General features: G+C 41.8%; 1 protein-coding gene and 1 long non-coding RNA gene across 6 annotated transcripts in view; both read left to right on the top strand.

Moving 5' to 3' along the window:
- rapgef2b (Rap guanine nucleotide exchange factor 2b) overlaps nt 1-22,977 on the top strand; it is a 122,996-nt gene that overhangs the window by 9,853 nt on the left and 90,166 nt on the right. The window lies entirely within an intron of this gene.
- LOC127597775 (uncharacterized) lies at nt 1,523-21,942 on the top strand. The gene is made up of 2 exons (XR_007961743.1): nt 1,523-9,869; nt 9,945-21,942. It is a non-coding gene; the product is annotated as an uncharacterized LOC127597775 (long non-coding RNA).

Here is a 22,977-nt window from a genome sequence, read left to right on the forward strand (position 1 = left end):
GGGAACAATGGATGATCGGTGGCAAACACAACTTTACAAAGAGTGAGAGGCAGCGCTTGGCGATTTATGCCACAATACGCAACAACGAGAGGGAACGCGGCGTTTTTGATGGATTACGGTACTTGCACAATTGTTCAATTCTTTCTACACACACATGCGCTGCCACCATGTTTCGCTCTGTTCTTTACTTTCAAATGTGGGAAAGCTTCTCATGAGAGAAATGTTGACTTTGCTGTTGCTGCTCCTTCTTTCCGCTCGGCAATGCGTAGCAACTCACACTAGCATGTGATGCATTCAATGACAACTGAGATGTGCAGTCCTCTGCTTCTGATACAGAGGATGAGGACTTTGATGGATTTCTGGGTGATGATTGATCGAAAAACGTGAGAACATTGTACGATGGCTAAATAAAATACACCCGAACTCAGTTCTGCTTTCGTTGCCTTTTTAAAAACGTGTTTTTATCTTATCTGTATGTCTTGGCATGCTACCGTATGCTTCAAGCTAACGTGTTAGAGTGCGTGCATGCATGCCGTATGTTTAAGCTGGCGTATGTTTTACCACTGTAAAACTGCGGCCATTAGTACGGTGCGTCCTGTGTATGTGTAAAATACAGAAATGTCACCCATTAATAAGACTGCGGCCATTAGTACGGTGCGTCGAATAGTCGTGAAAATACGGTAGTTGGGTACATTTTGGATGTTCAAAAAGCTTAGTAGTCTTTTTGGGGCATTTTCAATTTACAGTAATCCCTCGTTTATCGCGGTTAATGGGGGACCAAAACCACCCACGATAAAAGAAAATCCGCGAAGTAGCCCCCCCCCCCCCCACACACACATATAGGTGCATGTACATAATATTTATAAGGCCAAATTTAATGGTATACATGCATGTAGAAGTAAAAAAAAAAGTAATTAACACGACTACTACATGTAGTACTGTATATGTTGCTCGATGTGACTCGCAGTTGTTTTGCTGACTTTCGCTGCTTCCGGACCTTTTGCGGACTTAAAAAAAAAAAATTATGAATATGTTTGAAAAAAATCAGCGATGCACTGAAGCCGCGATAAACGAACCGCGAAATGGTGAGGATCACTGTAAATTAAAAGAAAGAATTCCAAAAAGATTTAAAATTATTCTTACAAATGTCAAAAAATAGGGCGGCCCGGTAGTCCAGTGGTTAGCACGTCGGCTTGACAGTGCAGAGGTACCGGGTTCGATTCCAGCTCCGGCCTCCCTGTGTGGAGTTTGCATGTTCTCCCCGGGCCTGCGTGGGTTTTCTCCGGGTGCTCCGGTTTCCTCCCACATTCCAAAAACATGCGTGGCAGGCTGATTGAACACTCTAAATTGTCCCTAGGTGTGAGTGTGTGTGCGAATGGTTGTTCGTTTCTGTGTGCCCTGCGATTGGCTGGCAACCGATTCAGGGTGTCCCCCGCCTACTGCCCGAAGACAGCTGGGATAGGCTCCAGCACCCCCTGCCACCCTAGTGAGGATCAAGCGGCTCGGAAGATGAATGAATGTCAAAAAATACAAGTAGACTCAACGAATGGTAATTTATCATATTGTGGAAAAATGGTGATCAAAAATATTTTGAAATATGGTAAAACAGTGCACTGTGAGGTGCAGCCTGTAGTCCACCCGTAGTGGTCGTATTTAGTGAATTAAGGTTTTCAATTTCATCTAATTGGTCGTAAAAGTCTGCTTTTTAGCCTCTTTTAACTTTATATATATTTTTACTTTCTCTGCTAATCTTCCTCAGTTATTTGTGACTTCTGAGCAAACATGCCGAGCGACGTGCTCATCTGTGCAACACGTGAGCCTCGCGCTTCGAGCCCCTCCAGTGAGCCTACTGAAAAATGTGTTCATGACCTCATCGTTTCTCCATGCGGGGCGATGGGTAACGTCACGATGAAGTGATTTTCAAAAGTCTCTCTCTCTGGAGACTGCTAGATTTGCAATCCTGCGAGTTGATATCCAACGGATTCCGGGTTATGCGAGTGTAGCATATTTGTTGGAGTAGGTGATGAAACGTGTAATTTACACTCCTTGTGAAATGTAACTTCAGGAATGCTTTCTACGGACACATTTTTTATGTGGTTCTTGGCTTCTTCTTGTAGTCTTTGTTTCTACTTGAACCGTGTGACTTTGCGAGCCTCATTCCATGTTGGCTGACTCACTTTCGAATTGGGGAAGATTTTCAAGTTGTCGTTTATCCCAAACGCACTGACAGTGGGAGTGTATGGCACATCATAGTTTTATTTAAGAAATATCTTATGGTAAAACATGTGCAATCGACGACTACCTTTTCATGTTTGAAGAGTTCAAAATGTTCAAACGTATTGACTTCAAGTCTGGTTGGCCTTTTGTTTACAAGACGGAACCATTGGACGCCTTCAACCGATCGTACTGCAAACATGAGTTTCTGGCGTTCCTGAAATTCCATCAACAGTGATCTCGTGCGGTTTAATGTAGCTTTTCCCAATCACTTCTTTGTTTTTAGCATTGTATAAACATTGATACATTGTTTCTTCCAACATAGTGTGCAAAATGTCCAATTCCCCAATTTGAATTGAATAAACATCCATCCGCTTTGAGCTCCTCTCTAATCGCTGCAACCCAGTTATTGTCAGGAAGCTTTTGCATGCTTGCTTTGCGTTTTTCTCCCCGCTGTACTGTAATGTCCCGAACTTGAACGAAGGAACTTTGTAGCTTCGCGTGTGTGTGTGTGTGTGTGTGTGTGTGTGTGTGTGTCAGACAGCCTCTTGTTTGATGTGCATCACCTTCTCATGTGATTCATTTCACTCTCGACCTTATGTTAGTTTTATAAATCTGAATGCTGGCTTCCAGTTATCTTGTCACTTTCAGGGTCAGGCTGTGTGTTTTTGTTTCTGCCCCCCCCACCCCCCCCGCACACGCACACACATAATAGTTTCAAAGGCATGCTCCAGTTGCTTTTGTTCACATACCTTATGATAGACATATATATGTCTATATAAAAAGTGGGAAGAAAAACAGTTCGTCAGTCATGGGCGCCAGAAATTCCATTGGCCTTCGCAGCGGAAAGTGGCAGCCGCAGCTCCGTTCGAGACCACGGTGGGGGGGGGGGGGGGGCGGCGGGGACCGCAGTCCTTGCATACTTAGCCCCAATACCCGCCAGGCCAAAGAGGATAAACCATTTCTGCCGTGTGCTGTTTACACGGACGCGATTGAGTTACGCTATAAGGCTTTTCATAAAAGTAGGGGGAGATCTTAGTTGAGGTTTTGGGAACGTTGCAATTTGGAGAAATTAAGTCACAGATGGAAATAAAGCATTTCATTCATGTAACGGGCATGGCCTAGAAAGGGGAGTTCAGAACATTACATGAATGATCAGTGATCAAAAGCTGACTATTAACGTTCAGTCACTCAACACAAGACAGTCTTATGGTTAGCCGTTTCAAAACCAGCCGCTAACCTGAGCTATCAATACCCGACTACACATTCATTTGCTGACACGCTCTCAGAGTTCTTAAACTATTCAATAGCTGCGGTTAAGCCAGTAAAGACGGTTAGACACACCGCAGTGTGAGATAACAGACATAAAATGGTTATAGCCACCACCATCAAAGTTGCAGACACCAAAATAATCCAAGTTGGGGAGTTACCGCTCTCCATTGTTCCCCAGCCAAGTGGACCGCTTAAAGGCAAATGTGTTTTTGTTATATAGGTTATGTAAATTGTTGGACAGAGAATGCTTGCTGCTCTCCATCCCCATGCAGTCCACCGAAAGAAAAATATGGATATATCGTTGTCAATTGTACCAGGGCGAGCTGCACATTTTAATGGGAAGGTGACTGTAGGCTAGTTGCTGGACACAGAATGGTTGCGGCGGCCGCCATCCGGTCTATAGACGCCAGAAAATCAAGGTGGAGATCAGATGTCATTTATTTAACTCTTTTATAAAATGTTGTCAATGACTAGTTAGCCATAATTTAGGTTTAGCCTTGCACTCTGCCACATAATCTGCAGTATAATCTGCCTCTAAGCGAACTGCTCAGACATGACGCGCATCAGATGGCAAGCTGATTAATTTAGTGTGATTAGAGATCCCTAAATCCCAGAATATGGCTCCGGCACACCTCTAATGCTTGTTTACAGCGCTGCGCACAATGAAGAGACACAAACTAGGTCGATAGTTGGCCTGCACAAAGCAGTTTTCCTTCAGTTTATCTTGGTGATGCATTCCAAGCCTCCCCGCAATAGGTGAATTCCCTCGAAGTAGAAGTTGACTTATTTTTTAAAAACTTGATTCAAGGGGGGGGGGGGGGATTTGTGCATCTATTATGATGACCCACCCCTGCCCGCACATTCCCACCCTACTAAACACTTGCTACACTTGATAAATGTAACTTGTCAACTGCAAAATGTAGATAACCGAGCTGCTGGTTATAGGAGACGAGTGGTCCAATTTTCATGATATTTCTTCATTTGATTCATCTATAAATCAGTTATTAAAACATGTTCAGTTGCAGCCCTAAAATCATGCTAGTGTTGGGCATTTAGATGCCATGCTGGTACCCCCCTTGCTATAAATATATACATTTAAAAAACAGAACTATCTTGTTAGTTTGAGTTTCAAACAAAAAAAAGTTCACTTTCAGTATTTGGTCCTTGGGAATCGATTACGGTGTCCGGCTGGTATTTGACTATCAATATTTCAGTATGAAGCCGGGCGATGGTCCAGTGGTTAGCACATCGACCTCATAGTGGGTTCGATTCCGTCTCCGGCCTTGCTGTGTGGAGTTATGATGTTCTCCACAGGCCTGCGTGGGTTTTCTCCGGGTACTCCCGTTTCTTCACACATTCCAAAAACTTCCATGATTGAACACTCTAAATTGTCACGGTGTGAGTGTGAGCGCGGATGGTTGTTCGTCTCTGTGTGCCTTGCGATTGGCTGGCAACTGGTTCAGGGTGTCCTCCGCCTAATGCCCAAAGGCAGCTGGGATAGGCTCCAGCAACCCCCCCGAAATAAAAGTGGATTCGGAAAATGGATGGATGGATATTTCAGTATGCATCAGCCTAACCTTACTACATGGAATGGAACTCAACTTCCCAAATCTCACCTCTTCTTGTTGTTCTTTTCTTGAAGTGGACAGAGGTCATCTAAAAAAGTGGATGCAATCATGTTTAAAAAAAAAGTGGCCATAGATGATGTTAAAAAAAGTGGACTACTATCACATAAAAGTGGATGTTAGGCAGATTACATAGAAAGTGGAAGTAGCTCATGATAAAGCAGCTGTTGATCATTGTACAAGAGTTGGACATACTGTATATAATATAAAAAAGGGGATGGGTCTTGTAAAGTGGATGTAGATCATGTAAAAAGTTGAAAGGGTTAAAAAAATGTGAATTTCCCTGTAGAGTAAACAAGTGCACAGGTGTGAAGACGGACGGGACAGCCACTTACATAAGTCATAAAGTTGACTTCAGTGAATACCCTTGTCGAGTCATGTGAGCCAGGTGGTGACTCACCGCATGCGCCCAAAAACCAGGCGGCAAGATACCAAAACCAGCTGTTTGTCTTTACACGCTTCAAGGAAAAAGAGTAAAAAATAAAGCATTTGTTTCTTCCTAAGAAAAATTGGGTTGTTCCACTCCCTGTGAGGAGTGGAGCAGATTGCTTGATGAGATCTGTCACGTTGAAACTTTATCTAGGTAATTGATCCTTCCGAGTTTGCTTGGTCACGGGGTTTTTTTTGGTCTGCTGTAGTCTTCCATTGCCCAAAAGGAAATGGGGGCAGGGGGGTGGACAATGACTCAACGTGACCGGATTCCTCCTGCTTGTTGTGATGACTTGGCAACGCACAGGCCATTTCCACACTTGCACTGGTATTTTTAGAGCTCTTGATTTAAAAAAAAAAAAAAAATGTACGTCCATTCGGGGTGTAATGACACATATATTTGTATCTGGATTTTTCAACACTAAGTTGCCAACATATTGGGCAAGGGACGGGTAGCAAGCCCTGCACTTTATTCATCCGCCTCTTTGGTACACAAACACAGTGCAGCTTGGCCTATGCATAGTTTTGTAAAGTCTTCACCCATTAATTGTTTCGTACACACCCATTATTTGGACTCGATTGCCAATTTATTTTCATTTTCACCTCATTTGAAAACCTCGTCCCTGCAGTTGTGCAATTGTCCTCCCCATTATGCACAGATTAAGCAATCATTTGCTCACCTCCCATTTTGACTGCTCTAAATGACATTATGCCTCCATTGACCTTATGTTCTCTCATTGGGCTGCTTGTTTCCTCCTCACTGAACCTGTTCTTGCTGTGACTAACCCAATCTCATTTAATCATGCCGCTCACAGTCTGTGATGCATGCGAGTTTACACTCGCCACAATAAAGTATCAATGTTTGCATAATGCCATATTAGCACTTTTCTTTGGCTGGTTTGTGCAGCATACAAGAGGAAGTGTGTGCTTGGCCTTTCCCGCTTGCATTCAATCATGGGGTTAGTGTTTTGTTTGGAAGGGAAAAGGATCAGCACCAACGTATATTTGCTCAATTAGCGGTGCGAGTTGTCAGTGTCAGAATGCATTGCGCAAGGAATCCATTTATATATGCTACAAAGCACAATACATTAGTACCTAACTTTAGCATCATTTTGGAGAGATGGCAAGAAGTGTGGCAGAATGGGCGCAGTTAATAGCTTCCCGAAGAATACAAGGATATCACTCCCTTGCGACACTTTTATTTTTGAAGCTGTTCTCAACAGCGCGTGGTGCTGTGGCGGATATCTTGACTCATCTTGCTGACTTGATATTGGAGCCTGTTATATTACCACCAATATCAACACATCATCATCCTGAAATCATATTCAATCGCTAATCAAGAATTATTTGCATATGCGAATTGCACTTTGATACAATGCAGTTCGTTCATCTTGACGGCTGCGATTTGATTGGTCATTGGGAGCAGATGGGAAGGCTTCAGAACTGACAGACAGCAATACTAATTCAAGCCTGCCACACTTGGTGTGTGTTGCGAGATCTTTAGGACAAGTCTTTGCTTTATGGCAGTGGTCCCCAAACTTTTTCCTGTGAGGGCCACATAACTTTTCGCTTCTCCGATGGGGGGGACGGGGTCAGTTTGTAACAGCAAAAGTGTGACTGCAAGGGTACCTGGACGTAAAAATGTATTGTTTCCCAGAAACCCACACAAAATCAAATACCGGTAACTTTTTTTTGATACACTTGCGGTATTAAAGACGTCTTTCTTCTCGGGACACACCACCTCCGCGACAGCATTCATGCATTTCTTGACAAACTCTCCTTACCGCTGCTTGCTATCAGCTGAGCAAACCAAAAGCTAGCCCGAACAGATGGCTGGTTCAGCTGAGCTTGGCGTACAAATGTATTTTGCTGAGCTAACGTTCCTCTTTTTAGCATCTGCTCTCATTTACCCATGCAAAAAATCTTACTTGTTGTTGTGACGGGATTCATAGTGTCTCCGCAGATTGTATTCTATGAATACCCCCACCGACAGATGAGACAGACAATCTTTTCTTTGCATTGAAAAAAAAAATTGTTTCTCCATTTTGGGTTAAATTCCCTGTATTCTGAATATTTTTTTTCTCTTACCTCACCTTTTCGCCATGATTACGTTCTCTTTGAGAGGGATGGGCTCAGGATTTTTTTTTCTGTGGTTGCCAGTTAACGGCAGAGACCGCCGAAGGATGGAACAAATGTCACGTTATGCGTTTACGAAATTGTTACTAGCTAATAGTTAATCGTGAAAATAGTTCATAACTAAGAAATATTTTATTGCAAAAGCCAAATGTTATGATAAAATACAAATATACATAGATGAAAAATAAATCAAAAGACTCTCTGGTATTGTGTGTGTCAGTGTGTGATTTGTATTTTGTGTTGTTCCGGCTGCCGTCATATGTCTGAGCACTTGGCAGCTTACTGCCAGACTTACTGCCGGCAATGCGAACCAAACTTTGACATCGGTGGTATAGTGACCGAACAGCCCGTATCAGGGGGTTCGGTACCCCATACCCACGAAGCACCCACCACAGAACTCCCCGAGGGACACGGTCAAACGCCTTCTCCAAGTCCACAAAACACATGTAGACTGGTTGGGCGAATTCCCACATACCCTCAAGGACCCTGCTAAGGGTGTAGAGCTGGTCCACTGTTCCACGGCCGGGACGAAAACCACACTGCTCCTCCTCAATCTGAGGCTCGACTTCCTGACGGACCCTCCTCTCCAGCACCCCTGAATAGACCTTACCAGGGAGGCTGAGGAGTGTGATCCCTCTGTAGTTGGAACACACCCTCCGGTCCCCCTTTTTAAAAAGAGGGACTACCACCCCGGTCTGCCAATCCAGAGGCACTCTCCCTGTTGACCACGCGATGTTGCAGAGGCGTGTCAACCAGGACAGCCCCACAACATCCAGAGCCTTGAGGAACTCCGGGCGGATCTCATCCACCCCCGGGGCCTTGCCACCGAGGAGCTTTTTAACCACATCGGTGACTTCAACCACAGAGATAGAAGAGCCCACCTCAGGGTCCTCAGACTCTGCTTCCTCCAAAGAAGACGTGTTGGTGGACCAGAATTTTCCTCGAAGCCGTCCGGAAGTCGGCTTCCATGGCCTCACCGAACTCTTCCCACGCTCGGGTTTTTGCCTTGCAAACATATGTTTCGCTTTATTTCTGCATTATGACTGCAATTTAGTTATTCAAAATATCTATTCAACACAATGTGATTTGTATTGACAACATGAAGATATTTAGGGAAATGAATGAAATTAATTAAATTCTGAAGGTTTACTGGAGGTCAAAATGTGTTGTGATGAACCAGAGCAATAAACAGTTTATTGGAATCAGCCATCTGTATTTACTTTCATCTTGAACGCTACGAGGTCAGAGCTGGCACAATTTGAAGTGGAATCGATCAGACTTTCTTCAAAGGTAGCAATAGAGCCACAACGGCAGTTTACCTGGGATTTACGTCTTTTTCAGATTTTTGCGTACACATACAGACACGATAGCATGCAGCATGCGCTATTTGCCCAGCCTAAACGCATCGTCCAGTCAAATGATTTGAAATGTCACCGTTGATCAACCCATTCCATGAATGAAACTGAGGAGATACAAAGTATTCCTCCTCACTTAATCCATGAGGTGCCGCCGCTGTTTGTCCTCACTAGCGCTTAACTGTTTTTGAAATGACGATGTTCCATCATATAAGGAGCTCGAATCTTGTCTTTCCTGCACTTAAGCATGTGATGTTACTGACTTGAGATCGGTAACCTTTTTATAGATTTTTATACATGTATTACATTTATCAATATACTGTAGATGATAAGTTCAGTGTTTTAAGAAGTGCAGTCCATATGTTTAGATAATCATGTTGCATGCAACATGAAGTTGAATACAGTAAATATTCCCATCCCCGGAATTCTATGGAAAGGAATATCCTTCACCCGGAATAAAATCCTATGCATTAACATTTTGACTACGATATTACATGTTACTGGAACTTGCGTAAGCGGAAATTCCACTTCCCATAATTAACCCGGATGGAGGTGTAATGCCGTGGGAGCTTAAATACACGCAACGCCCACCCGATGCGACGGAAAAGGCACAACGCTAAATAATTTTACTTCGCATTTTTCGATCATCAGATTTTAAACGAGACGTGTAAGTGAGTTTTTATTGCCGTGCGTTTTACTGTAATTGTGAATGATTTTAACTTTATTCACTTACGTCCTGGAGAACGCGGCACGAGCTTAAAAGCAGCACCCACTCGACATGACCGAAGAAACGTGTTCGCTTCGCCGTTTTCATTCGTCAAATTCGAAACGAAGAAGTGTAAGCGACTTTTTATTGGCGTGGGTTTTACTGTAATTGCAAAAGATTTTAACTATATTTAATTACGTCGTGTAGATCATCCCATCGAAACGTAGAAGAACTGTAACGACTGGAGCGGAGCGAGTGAAATGCATCCGTTTGAGCGAGGCTGGACACAAAGTTAAAAAGATCCAGCAGACACTTGGAGTTGGAAAGACGCAAATCTACGACACTTTAAAAAACAAGGCATTGATTCAACTCCTGATGACAAGCCACCATCCAGCAAAGAAGCAATGTAAATGGCAACAAAACACATTTTTTTCCCCCCCCAAGACAGAAAAAAATAAACATTAAAATACTGCACGTATTTTACTGTTGTGATTTTTTTGGGATACACCTGTATTGCCGTTTTTGTTATATAAACAGTTTTTGGACAGTATATTTTTTGTATTTTATCGATTGTGTTGTTACACGTGCATTTTGTCAACATACTTGCAGGTTCATAAAGGACATGTACCATGCTCATTTCCCAAATGAGGAGTTTCTGTTATCAGGACAAATTAGACAGCGCAAACACGAGTCTGTACTAGAGAATATTTACTGTATGTTAAAGTGGTAAGGCCGCAGATTTGTTTGCATGTTATCTTTCTAATTTACCATGTGGTATACGTTTCCATCACATTTGTGTGGCAGAATGATGTGGTCGTGGTGAACACTTAGAAGGCTGTACGTCAAAGCATTTAGTTCGTTTACATCAGGAATTGCAGTAGATATTGCAGAAATAAACTTGATATTGATGAGTTAACTGTTTGTATGATAAAAATACATTAGAAAAGGACCTTGTAAAAGTAATTGTATCTCAAAACCCAATTGCAAATTTGAGGAGAAAAAAATTCCAATCAGACTTTTTCCAGCTAAATGAAAAAGAGTAATTATGCAGACATTGCCATATGGCGCCTGCTGACAGTGTTAGCGTTTAGTGGCTTGCACCTAGCCACTTCGCAAATGCCCTGTGTAGGCTGGTAATAGCCGTCAGACTACTTTTCAAAGGGAAAAATAACTGCACAGTTGCTGATAAATTCTTTAAACAAACTTACGGTAGCTTCCTCAAACATGCTATTTCAGCCCTCAAAATTGCTACTGTGGTTTATGCATCACGTTTTCTCAAAGCCCCAAATCTCAACATTTTTTTAAACTTGTTACAAAGACAAAAAAAGGCTGAATTGGAGAAATGTGTAAAGTCGTCAAAAAATGGCGGAAATGGACTGGACAAATACCTAAGGTGTGCTCCACAAACATGGACACGGACAATATTGCACAGCACCCCTCAGGTTGGAGTTTAATGTGCGATGGAGTTGAAAACAAAATGAAAAATGACTCTACAGTCAGTTTATAGAGAATCTGCAAGAAATGAGAGAAAATGGAACAAACAAATCCGGTGAAGAACATCACTAATGAACTTGACATTATGAAGTGCCTGCACGTTGGAGTTGAATGAAGTGGGAGTCTCAAAGAAAATAAACTTGTGGAATACATACACCATTTTGGAACAGCTTCTGGAATTTATTTTCAAAGTATCGTTTAAAATTAAACAAAAACAACGACAGACACATTTGGAGAAAAGGCAAGCAGACAAGAGACACTTTGTATGCAGATCTTGCTGTTTTGGTTGTCAACCGAGTTCAGATGTAACCGTCATGGGTGAACAGTGTGTGTTTATAAACGGAGGTGTTAATATATTTGAGGTTATACGGTCTTTGGTGTTGGTTGGAATGCGTTTTGGCAGCGTGACTCAACGGCCATCCGAAATGTGATCAAAATTGGCGGGAAAGATGAGTCTAATCCACCAGCCTGTGCGATGCGCACCCGGACACAATGAGACCCCTGTTGCGGCCAGCTTCTGCTTGTCAAAAGCACTTAAATTCTCGCCAATTACACGGCAGCCATGCCAGCAAGAATGGCATTTACTTTGAAAATGCATCCTCTGCGGTAAATATGCTTAAATAAAACCTCAAGTTGAAATTGCTGTATGGGATTAGCCCTTGGGTAAAGCCTGTTCTTTATAGGAGTAGCAGCAGTTAGGGCTGACTGATTCGTTTTATTATGTCAAGTTCCTTGCTCAGGGCGATTTTGTTGTGTTGTACATCGCAAATACTAGTTGGAAGATAAGATTTATCTTGTTTTGACTCATGTCATCTCGGCATCTTCTTTTCCGATCACCCAGCCCTAAGATGCACACAGAGTACGTATTCAAAACTGTCGCATTCAATTTGGGAAGGAACAAAGTTGCCATATGAAGTCCAGCTAATTGACCGCAATGGCCCCACCATCCCCTTGCAATCCTTTTGTGTTACATCCTGAGGATGTAGCCTCAAACCCCTCGTCCGTCTTCGGCCCAGGCATTCTTGTTTTCCCGAGCTGGGACGGGAAGGCCCCACCGAGCGGGATGTATGCAACTCTGTAAACAGGAAACACGCCGAGAAACGGCAGAAGCCCCAATGCGAGGAAATGACAAGGAATTTAGCACCTTGTTTAAAGACAAGAAACTGCAATTCCTGCAGAAACCGAATGCTCGGGGATGGTCATCGCTCGGCAAAGGTTTAAATATGCCCCCGTGTGGCAATAAGCCATAAATTGAATAATAACCAGAGTCACAAACCCCTTTGACGACGACTATCTAACTATACGCATAATAATTTAGTTAAACAATTAGCTTTTTTTCGAAGTACATAAAAAAATAATCTTGGTAAATGTGAGGTTAAATGTTGGTTTGGCCCTCTGCCAAGCGTCAGTTTTTCACGTGGTCTTTTTGCAAAATGACTTGCCCACCCTTGCGCTCAACGATTACGCGATTGTTAACATTGTTGATTACGCAATTGTTAAAATTGTTGTTGATTAAATTTGACACCTCTACTTTGGAACAACCGTAAAACCTCAGCGTGCAAGGTACGATATGTGGTGTGGTGGGTTGAAGCCGAGCAGCAAATTTTCCGTCTGCTGGCGTGCTATCGAGGCATTTATCGTGAAGGTGCGACCAGTTTTCAGTTGATAACCTGACACTCATTTTGCCATGCCCCCTTTCTGTTGATAGCAGTAGCTCACTTCAATCCGAAGAAATGTTTTTGTGAAACAAGACATTCAACAAACAGAGGAGTCCAGTAGTAAATGGAGTAAATGCTAGTTAGTCATATAAAATGGGACGTGTGAACGCTATCGGGGTAGACTCGCTACGTATGAGAAGAGTTGATTACATACGGGTATTGTATAACTTGCATCCTGAGTATTTTGCACTTTCTCTCTCTCATCCTTTTACGGTGTCTGGTAGACCACAGCGTTGATTTTGTCTGGAGAAGTATAAACCATGGTTTTTCGATATGTCACAAACAAGGCGGGGAAAAGGAAGTACACTTTACGAATGCACATGTTTTATGTGTTTATCGTATTGCAAAGCCGCAGAAATTGCCGTGTGAACGCGAGTGGGGCTGCACCGGGGTTAAAACGCTTTTCTTTAGTAAGCAGCTTTATATGTGTGAACGCTAACCAAAATTTACACCGGTGTAAGATGTATTGCAACAAAATACATCTGAGCAACACCGATGCGAATGTGTGCCGTGTGAACACCCCTTTGGATGACTGAAAATTTACACAGAGGGGGAAAAAATCTCATTTCAATAAGCACGTTCTTTTTTTAATTGACATAGGCAACTACCCCGTTACACTTATGATATACATTTTGTATGACATGTAAATACTCCAATTAAAAAAAAAATAGAAGTAGGTCTGTTTGACATTTTTTGTTTATCCCATCTACGTATACTGCAAATTCTGTCTTTTACAGTGAGTTTGTCAGGCCATAGCTTCCATTGAGAAGTGGCTGTGTTATTAGTTCACTTTTTTATTTGTGGCAGAATCACATCAGTGTGAATGCTTGACACCATGAAACAATCATTTCAACTTGTTTTGCCAGGGTGTCCACCCAGGGCACGTTGGTATAAAATGTAAAAACCATCAGCATAGGTGCCATGTGAGTGCGCATTACAATTTGTAATAAATTAGTCATGAAGTAGCAAGTGAACAACACCTCACACAGGCAGATGTTTAAAGTTAGCGATTAGATTTACAAGCCTATTTTATTTATTTCATACACCCATTGTTCAAAACAAATCTTTACGAGGTAGAAAACGACCCATATGTCAGTCGTTTTTTTTGGGGAGGGGGGGTTAATGAATAAGTGTGAATCCACTTATGTAAATGTACCAACAAATGGAATGTGGCTAGCCGGAGTGAAAGCAGCTTGTTGCCTAGCAACCTCCAGGATTTGCTTTGTAATGATAGAATTAATTATTACTGGAGAGACCGCAGCCGAGGCGGCATAGATTTAAAAAGATAGACGGCAGAATACGATGAATATTCCACACAGGCTTAGGCAAACGACAAGGGCAAATCAGGATTGGCGATCTGGTGTTGCTGTATCCATCTCGCACCACAAGAGCCAACGACCCATGAGCGCTAACGGCACTCTCTTAACATTATCACTATCTGATGTCATCATTGTGATATTGTAGGATGAGCGCTAATGATGCGGTAGTTCTTTTCTGTAATTTGCAGATGTATATATCTTTATTGTACAAATCTTTTGTTTTTAATCATAGAAATTATATATGACGTTATCATTGCCCCCATTTTGGGTAGATATACTCAAAGCTTATTAACCACGGCAGCTGACAATACAGTGTTAAGCTACTGCATACCATGTGGTAATGACAATATCAATATTGATATCTGTAGCCGTATCAATACTTAACCATGAGAACTTATGTCCAGTGTTCCACTGCATATTCACAATTCTCCTCTGGCAAAATTGCCTTTGCCATTATTTGACCTTCAACATAATCTGTTATTTTCTCAAATTCTACTATTGCTTGAGCGCACACACACACACAAAAATAAAACTCTGACATTATTGACATAATATTTCCACTTTATTCTCATGTTCATATTTTTTTAATGGATACAACTTCAAAAAAGAACGATAAATTCCTCAAATGTTGGTCAGGGCTGGTTTAAGGTCAAATGGAGCTGGCACACAGTACACAAAGCTTATTAGTCTCCTTATTGACAGTAAGCGCTTAAGTCCCCACTCGACGGGTTGAGCTCTCACTGCTCCTGCCCAAATCTTGAATTACACATGCACCTGTTCATCGAGACAACTAGCAGCTGTTGTAATAACACGACAGCTAGCGTAATAACTTAGCTGCCTCTAACACAATTTAGAAGGCACTGGAACGGTGCCGTTGATTATTTCCCAATGAAGAGAAGAAGCAGGTCAGCTTTGCGCTGGCCTGGTACAGGAATCATGGAGGCATGTGAATGAGCTTAACGGTAGCAGCACCTCTATGGGCTGCTCGTGAAAAACCATCCGCACCCTTGGGATGTGGCTAATAGCTAATAGCTAAATCCTGTTACACAAACCCCTGCGACTGAGCGTTTTCATTCGGTGACGTGACATCCCTGTGAAGCCTTCACCCATCCGCCTTTTTGAGAAAACAGCAGGGTTTTTCCAGTTCAAATTGAGGCAGAGGTGGTTCCGTTCTGATCATTTGCATGCCAACTTCTACGGTCTAGCACTGATGTAGACTCCACAAAACCAAAGTGTCGTGCCTTAAACCCAGCACTCAGACCACAGCCTCATTCACCGCCGACCGCTGGACCCCAGACCCCAACTCTGGTTTCTGCACAGACCGCATGTGCTGAACATGGCTACAGCTAATAGTCTATAATCAACCTATGATGGAAGGAAAAATGCCATTGAAGACTTTTCAGGGCATTTAACCCAACCAAGAAAAAATGTATAGGAACGTTCTTACTGGAGTTGCTTAGTTTTGGTTTCTTACAAAGCTGACCAAATTCACTGTGTCGACTGCAAAGCAAAGCTTCATGTGAGAGCTGCTAATAGACAGCCACAACTGGTCGTGCTACTCAACACACAGATTGGCTCACCTGCCATCAGCCATCTAGCGTAAGAGCATTCATTGTTCTCCTTGTCAGCATACGTTGGTGGCATAGATAAGACGGACCAAAATACATTATTTGTGGTTAAAAATGTTTTCTGACCAATTAAGTCAAATTGGATGATTGCACTCACCACAGCACAGTGCTTAGGAATATTTGCTCTTCGTGAAGCATAACAATACATATAGAGCATCTTTCTCAAACTCGCGGTCCAGGTGTGGATGATATGTTGCGGTCCCGTACTTGACCAAAGTTATTTTTTTTTCCTTTTGTCATGGGTGTTTTTTTTTTCCTTTTCTTTTTAATCACTCATAGGCTACCACAGCTTAGGCTCATGAGAGCTTTTGGCGAAACAATTCTGTAGTGACATAAAGTGGAAGGAAAATATACCCTTTCAGTCAGGTTCTTTCACGGAAAAACAGGCAAACCATTTTGTGTGCGTGTGTGCGTGTGTGCGTGTGCGCGCGTGCGCGTGCGCGTGTGCGTTGAGATACTCCGACATGGCTTGAAAGCACAGAAAAAGTTACCGTGCTCAAGAATTACTCAAGCAGACATGCTGAGGAGTATACAAAATACCAGGGAGATGAGAGAGAGCAGTGGGTCACCACTCTTGTTCATGTTCTGAAGAACCATTACTATTCTGAACTGTTATTCAGTTTTTTTCAATAGTCGAACCCCTTTTTTGTACAAAAATTGATGCGGCCCACATCCATCCAAACACTTATCATTAGTATAGAGACCCCTGATCTAGAGGACAAAAGGTGTCGTGTTTTAAATTTTAGCATGTTGGATGTGGCTTCAGTATTGAGCACAAAGGGGATCGCTCAGCCACCCGTCATCAACTGAACGTAGTGGTCGTTGCAGGAGAACAAAGCGGACCGTCCGGCCTGATGAGACTCGCTCCATCTGGTTCAAACAAAAGGCTCATTGAGGAGCTGCGCCGTCGTCCCAAAAGTTACACAGTGACCTTTGATGATCAATTCATAGCAAAAATAGCTCGGAATAAAGAGGAGGTGCGGGGGCTGAGGGATAAAACAGGACTGGGATGTGCTTTCATCTTGGGCCAAAATACGCAGAAACCACTCTTCTTCTCACCAATTAGTGCAACTCTTTTGGAGGCCAGAGTCGAATAAAAAGCCTGTCGCACCACAATGGAAGCAAATTCCTCGAGCTGTCCCAAGTCTTTTCGGAATTGATTATCCTACTGATCCTATCATTGATTACGTGGGGAATCATCCCTCGCATACACCAACAAGACTGGCTCATGTTGTTAACAATATGACGTTATGTCTCGCAAGGATGATGCATAACATTTTATCGTATCACTTTTTTTACCATCATGTCTGTCGTCATTTGTCATCGGCAGTAAACTGTATGTAATTAATACATCAAGTACAGCTTGATTTGCATAGGCGTTCACTTGTCAACTTTATGCCACTTCGGTTGCAGCAGGCGTCAGACGAGGGAAGTGAATCACAATACATTTTCACCGTACACAACAAACGTACGATGCAAAATTAAATCTAAGAGTCAATAAAAATGAATAAATGATGAGGTGGGCGAATGCAAATAACAAATACTACTGCCCTAAGAAAGTAATTAACAACAAACCTGCAATTATAAACTATTTACACAAAAAAAAATCCTCGAAAGGATGTTTGGTATGCCTTCAAACTAAACAGGAGTAGCAATTTTTATTCTGAAGTTCATCAAAACACAAAGAATAGCAAAAAGCTCCGATGGGCTGTGTATGTCACTTGAAGCCGACGAGATGTCGCAGCAGCTCCCGATAGCAAGTGGAGCAACGGGTTTGACTGGATACTACTGCCTGACCAAGACGTTGTTTCGCTGCTAACTCAGCAGTCACAACCTCCATCAATTTGCCTCCATCGCGGCGAACAAGAGACATTTTTACAAGTATCATTCTCATGAAGGGATTATGAGGACTCATGAACACGAAAGCCATGTTGAATGCTAAGCTAACGTAATGTCATCGTGAAAGACCAGAGATAGAAGTGCTTGGATGAGTGAGTACATCTGACAGAGGTTTTTAGCTGGAACCATGTTAAAAGTGTTGCGTGTTCATCTTTGACCAGAAAAATCACAGGCAATAAGTGTCTGCAAAGAAAATTGATGCTAAATAATGCTACGCACACAGATTTCAATTGCCATTTATTCCCAAACATTATTTATGGTTGATATCTACATTTGTGCAAAAATATCTAGCTCATTTTTCTTCAGTTTACATAATTTGTATACCATCACTACTGGATGCATTAATCATTTAATACAGATCCGTTTGATGTAGCGTCAAAATAAAGTGAGAAATCATCAGTGCTGTATACTTTTTTTAAAAATAGAATAACTGAAAATAAAGAGTTAATGTGAAGTGAAACGGCCAATATCATAATGAAAAATGATTTCCAAATCGCCCAGCACCATCTACAACTACCGTAGAGTGTGATCTAACTAGCAATGGGATAAATTACATTATCTAAGAAGTAAAAGCACAAAACGTCCTACCTTTTAATAGAATCCATTGATTGCTATTCTTATTGCCATCAAACTGGGACGTGCCTCCAAGCCATCCGCAGCAACAAATGTCTGTGTAGCGGAACATTGGTTCCGGGTATTGCAATAATCATACATTTTGGTTTGATGACATACATTTTTGCGACAACCGAATTTTGTGGATATTATGACTTCTTACAACATGACAACTAAGACAATTTAACAGGACGGTTTTCCAGTACTGGTATGATTTCATTTTTGTAATATTACAGCGCTAACTCGTTGTACAGTACAACATTATTCTCCTTGCATTATAACTATTGTTCCAGTGTTAGAACTTTATTCTTTTAATATTACAACTATTCTCCTAACCTGATGTTTTATTTGAAATGTTATAGCTTGATTCTCTCAATGTGTTTTTCTTGCTTTATTCCTGAAACAAGGTTTTGTTTTCCTCTTACGCCGGTTATTGTCATCATATTTAACTTTTGGCAGCCCCAAATCTTCCTTTTTAAATTGGTTTGTAAACAGAAGGTCGAAAATATTGGTTGTTCAAGGTTAATCCCAGTGAATGTTTTTGACGCACGGGGAAAAATGTACTGTTTGGAAACAATCATGCGCTGACGTACAGTAGATACACCCTTTATCCACAACTGACTTGCAAACCACACCACATGTCCTTAAACACCGCAGATATTGTCACGTCGTGACCTTGCCACCGCCTGCCTCGCCTCCACCTGCTCTAATGGATAAAAATACCCGACACCATCTTGTCAATAGACTCAAGGTCAGCTGCTAACAGGGGAATGCACAAACAAAGACACTCACTCATACACACAGAACGGGCTGGAGGTATATGACATTTGGAATAAAGTGCTGTCGGTGCACTCTGCGCGCTGAGCTGACAATACAATCTACTGCCATATATTGTCATTAGCAGATGACCTTCAGACCCTCAACGCTGGCCGTCTGGCAGCCCACCGGTCCGTTTACCTCATTAAGATGGCTCCAGCGGAGGCCGTTAAAAGCTGTTAATTGCATTGGTATCGACGAGATGTGACCAGAAAATGCATTTCAGAAACATGCGCTTTTTGCCTTGCAGCGGGATGTATAACTTAATAAAATAAGAAAATCCCATCATTCTCTGCTGGTAGGTTGTCTCCATTTGCATCACAGTCCTGTGACTTTTTTTTTTTCGTTGGAACTTTACATTCTGAAACATTTACCCTGAGAAAAATCACATGACGCAATATAGTGTTTGGATTGGATTGGATTGGATAACACTTTATTGTCAAATTATTGTTTGCCTGCGGGGAATAGGGACAGTCCCGCTGTAAATTGCGACAATTTTAAATGGACACCCCAAACAGATTTATAATTGCCTATAAATGTCACGAGATGGCAGCAACATATGACATGAAGCAGCTCACTTCAAACAAAGTTCATTGGAACCAAAATAGTGGCGTGAGCTCCTCATCTGACTTCAAGACACCATCTTTTTATTTTTTTTTAATTTTTTTTTGGGAGGTCCGGGACAATATCGCAGGGAAATCAGGAAGTAGTGAATTGTGAATAAGCGAGGGAATGCTGTTCGTACCACAATTAATGATCTTAATTTATTCAAAGATTGACAGACTCGTTGAGAAATCTGTTCCTATTTAGTTGAACACAAAGATATCATTATGTTGTATGAACAGCAACAGGTGGATCCTCAGGTTAATTTTACTTTCTGCCATCGAGGGAAAAACATTGAATTGATCAGAGTGCTTTACCTTGCTGGTCTCGGTAGATGAACGAACACTACATTATATGAAGAAACTGAATTAAGAATTATTAATTTTCGGACCCTTAAGTGTGCAGTAATTGAATATTTTCCCACAGAGCAACCTGATGATCTCAAACGAATATGGCACCGTGGTTTGGAGTCGCTGATCTATTAAAAGAATGAAGTTTAATTTTAAAATTGGATCAAGCTTGGTTTCATCGACGGGAATATAAGTTTTAATTTTATGTTTGGAGGCAAAATCACATGTAAAAAAGTGTAGATGTTTTTTTTTTTTTTTGTCCAAAATACTAAAAATGATTTGCACCCAAATACGCTGACTCCATTTGAATCCACCTATCTCAGCAGCAAGGCAAGACTCTCCATTTGTGTGACATGACTTGCTGACATATCTTTTTACGAGTCGCTGAGGTGGTCCTGCGCGTGGTTGTGTGGGTTGCACTCCTCAAAGCACCCCCATTGGACACTTTAAGATGTTATCTGGCCCACTGTCATGTGAGGAATGTGAGCCTCAACACCCAAAATGGCCTCTCTCCGCTGTCCCTCGTAACAGGATCCTACCAACAATACCGCAGCAACTCTGAACAGGGGAGGCTTTCAAAGCAACCAGGGAGGAGGTCAACACTACAAAGGAATGTCTCTCTTGTTCATTTGAGGGCAGCTGATTGTCCCCCCCCCCCCCCCCCCACACACATTGCCTTTGCTAAGGACAGGTCACATTATGTTATTGGCAGGACTTTGTCAGATTGTTAGTTAGTGTGCACCATCCTGACGACAAGCAACACCGTGACAAATGGCCGCTGTCTTTGTGAAATGTCCTAAAAACATTGAATAAGTACTTCAAATGGCTCTGAATGATATACAGTACATAAAAAGAATACATTCCCAAAAACCTGCTGAAGGATTAGGGGTAAAAATGATGGGGTACATGGCCCGTTCTAATGCATAGACAACTCTTCTCACCAATAATCTTCCATTGGCACTACTTAAATCCTGTTTCAAAGGCAGGTGTCAGCGGTAATTTTAACCTGTTGACATCTGAGTTTTGCCTAATGAGCAATTGGTGGACATTTTTCACTCAAACTAGTCAAACAAACAATCGAAGACGAAGGAAAGAGTAGGTTGAGAAGAACATGAAGAAATAATAAAGTTAAACTGTTTTCCTCAAAGGCGAATGTGTTTATTGGGCAGAGTTTCGATCATCGTTGTCACACAAAAACATTCCCCAAAATTTCCTGACACAAAAAACTCAAATTTCTCTGGAACCCTATGACCGATTTTCCAATTTCTTGATGCATTGTGCTCGGGTTGTGGCCATTCCAGCAAGACTCAGCATTTTAAAAGTCATTCATTTTTTGGGAAATCTTGTTACCTTGGTACTAGGGCTGCCACGATTAGTTCATTTGTCGTGACGATGTCGATGACCAAAATCATGAACAGTTGATTGTCGATGAGATGTTGTATTTCTGTATTTATTCAATTGCCAATTATTTTCTTGCGAAACTGCCTCGTCTCCTGCTTTTCCTGCTGGCTGTATCCATGCGTATTTGTGGTAATCCGTGGTCATTTGTGATGCAAATGGGAGCATTGTGGGTACTGTGGGCACATTGTCTCACAGTTGTCACTGGGTGGTACCACCGCACTACGGTTCACTTACATTACAAAATGTCCTTGCATACCTATTTGTCATGTCCTCGTTTACGATGATACTAATGCAGCGTGTTATACCGGAGACAAATTCCTTGTGTGTTCTACATACTTGGCCAATAAAGATGATTCTGATTCTGATGGGCGTTTGAAGGCTAACCTCGTGTGATCAAGGGTGTCATAAAGTTGGGGCGCATTTCATCCAAAACTCTTTCTTACGCGGCAACGCGGCGGTGATAAAGGTGCATCTAATAAGGAAGCGCATTGTGGCTGCTGTCTGATTTCATTTTTAACATAAGGACAGTCGCGTCTGGAAGCTAGCATTAACACGCGCAGGTTACTGCGTACCTTTGACGTAACTGCACCGTAATGTCCTGTTAGCTAACATATTGTTGGGTCTACGACAGGGGTGTCCAAACTTTTTGCCAAGGGGGCCAGATTTTATGTGGTAAAATGTCGGGGGGCCGACCTTGGCTGACATTCTTTACATTGAACAACAATATTGTTCAACAAATTTTAGTAAGCCAGTCTGTTTCACATTTCCATTTTTATTTTAATTTCAACAATCTTAAGAATTTCTTTTGGTTCATTTGAAACAGGTATATCACATGCAACGACTATTGCTTTACAGAGGCATTAGTCAGTGAACTGACTTAAACAACCAAAACAGGTTTTTGTATGGCACTGGTTGAATTCGAAGTTGGAAGACCACATACGGTCAAGAGTGTTGTTTTCAGGGAAATCGGAGCACTCAGAACATGACATATTTTGGCCACACGTCCTCAATAGAGCCACAACAACAAAACACAAAATGTAACAATATGCTAATATATAATGCTAAAAAAATTACGTTCATCCTACCCTTGAAGGATTTTTTTCATTTAATTTCAGTTTTATACCACACTTTGATACTGCTTTCTAAATTATGCATAATAATGCAGGAAAACAATGTTTTGAATCACTTTAAAATAAAAACAAAATTAAAAAACAAAACGAGTGTTTTCATTTGCAAGGCGTATTTGAAGTATTTTTATACTTCGGTAGTATTAGTGCAACTCTACGTAGTTACATATTACAGTTCATTAAACATTGACAGAAAATGACCATGCTAGTATAACCTGCAATTTTATGTCAGCAATGCTGGTACAAGCTGAAGGTTTAACCAACGTTGAATGT

The sequence above is a fragment of the Hippocampus zosterae genome, chromosome 1 (genome assembly GCF_025434085.1).
Source record: "Hippocampus zosterae strain Florida chromosome 1, ASM2543408v3, whole genome shotgun sequence".
In the NCBI taxonomy this organism is placed as follows: Eukaryota; Metazoa; Chordata; class Actinopteri; order Syngnathiformes; family Syngnathidae; genus Hippocampus; species Hippocampus zosterae.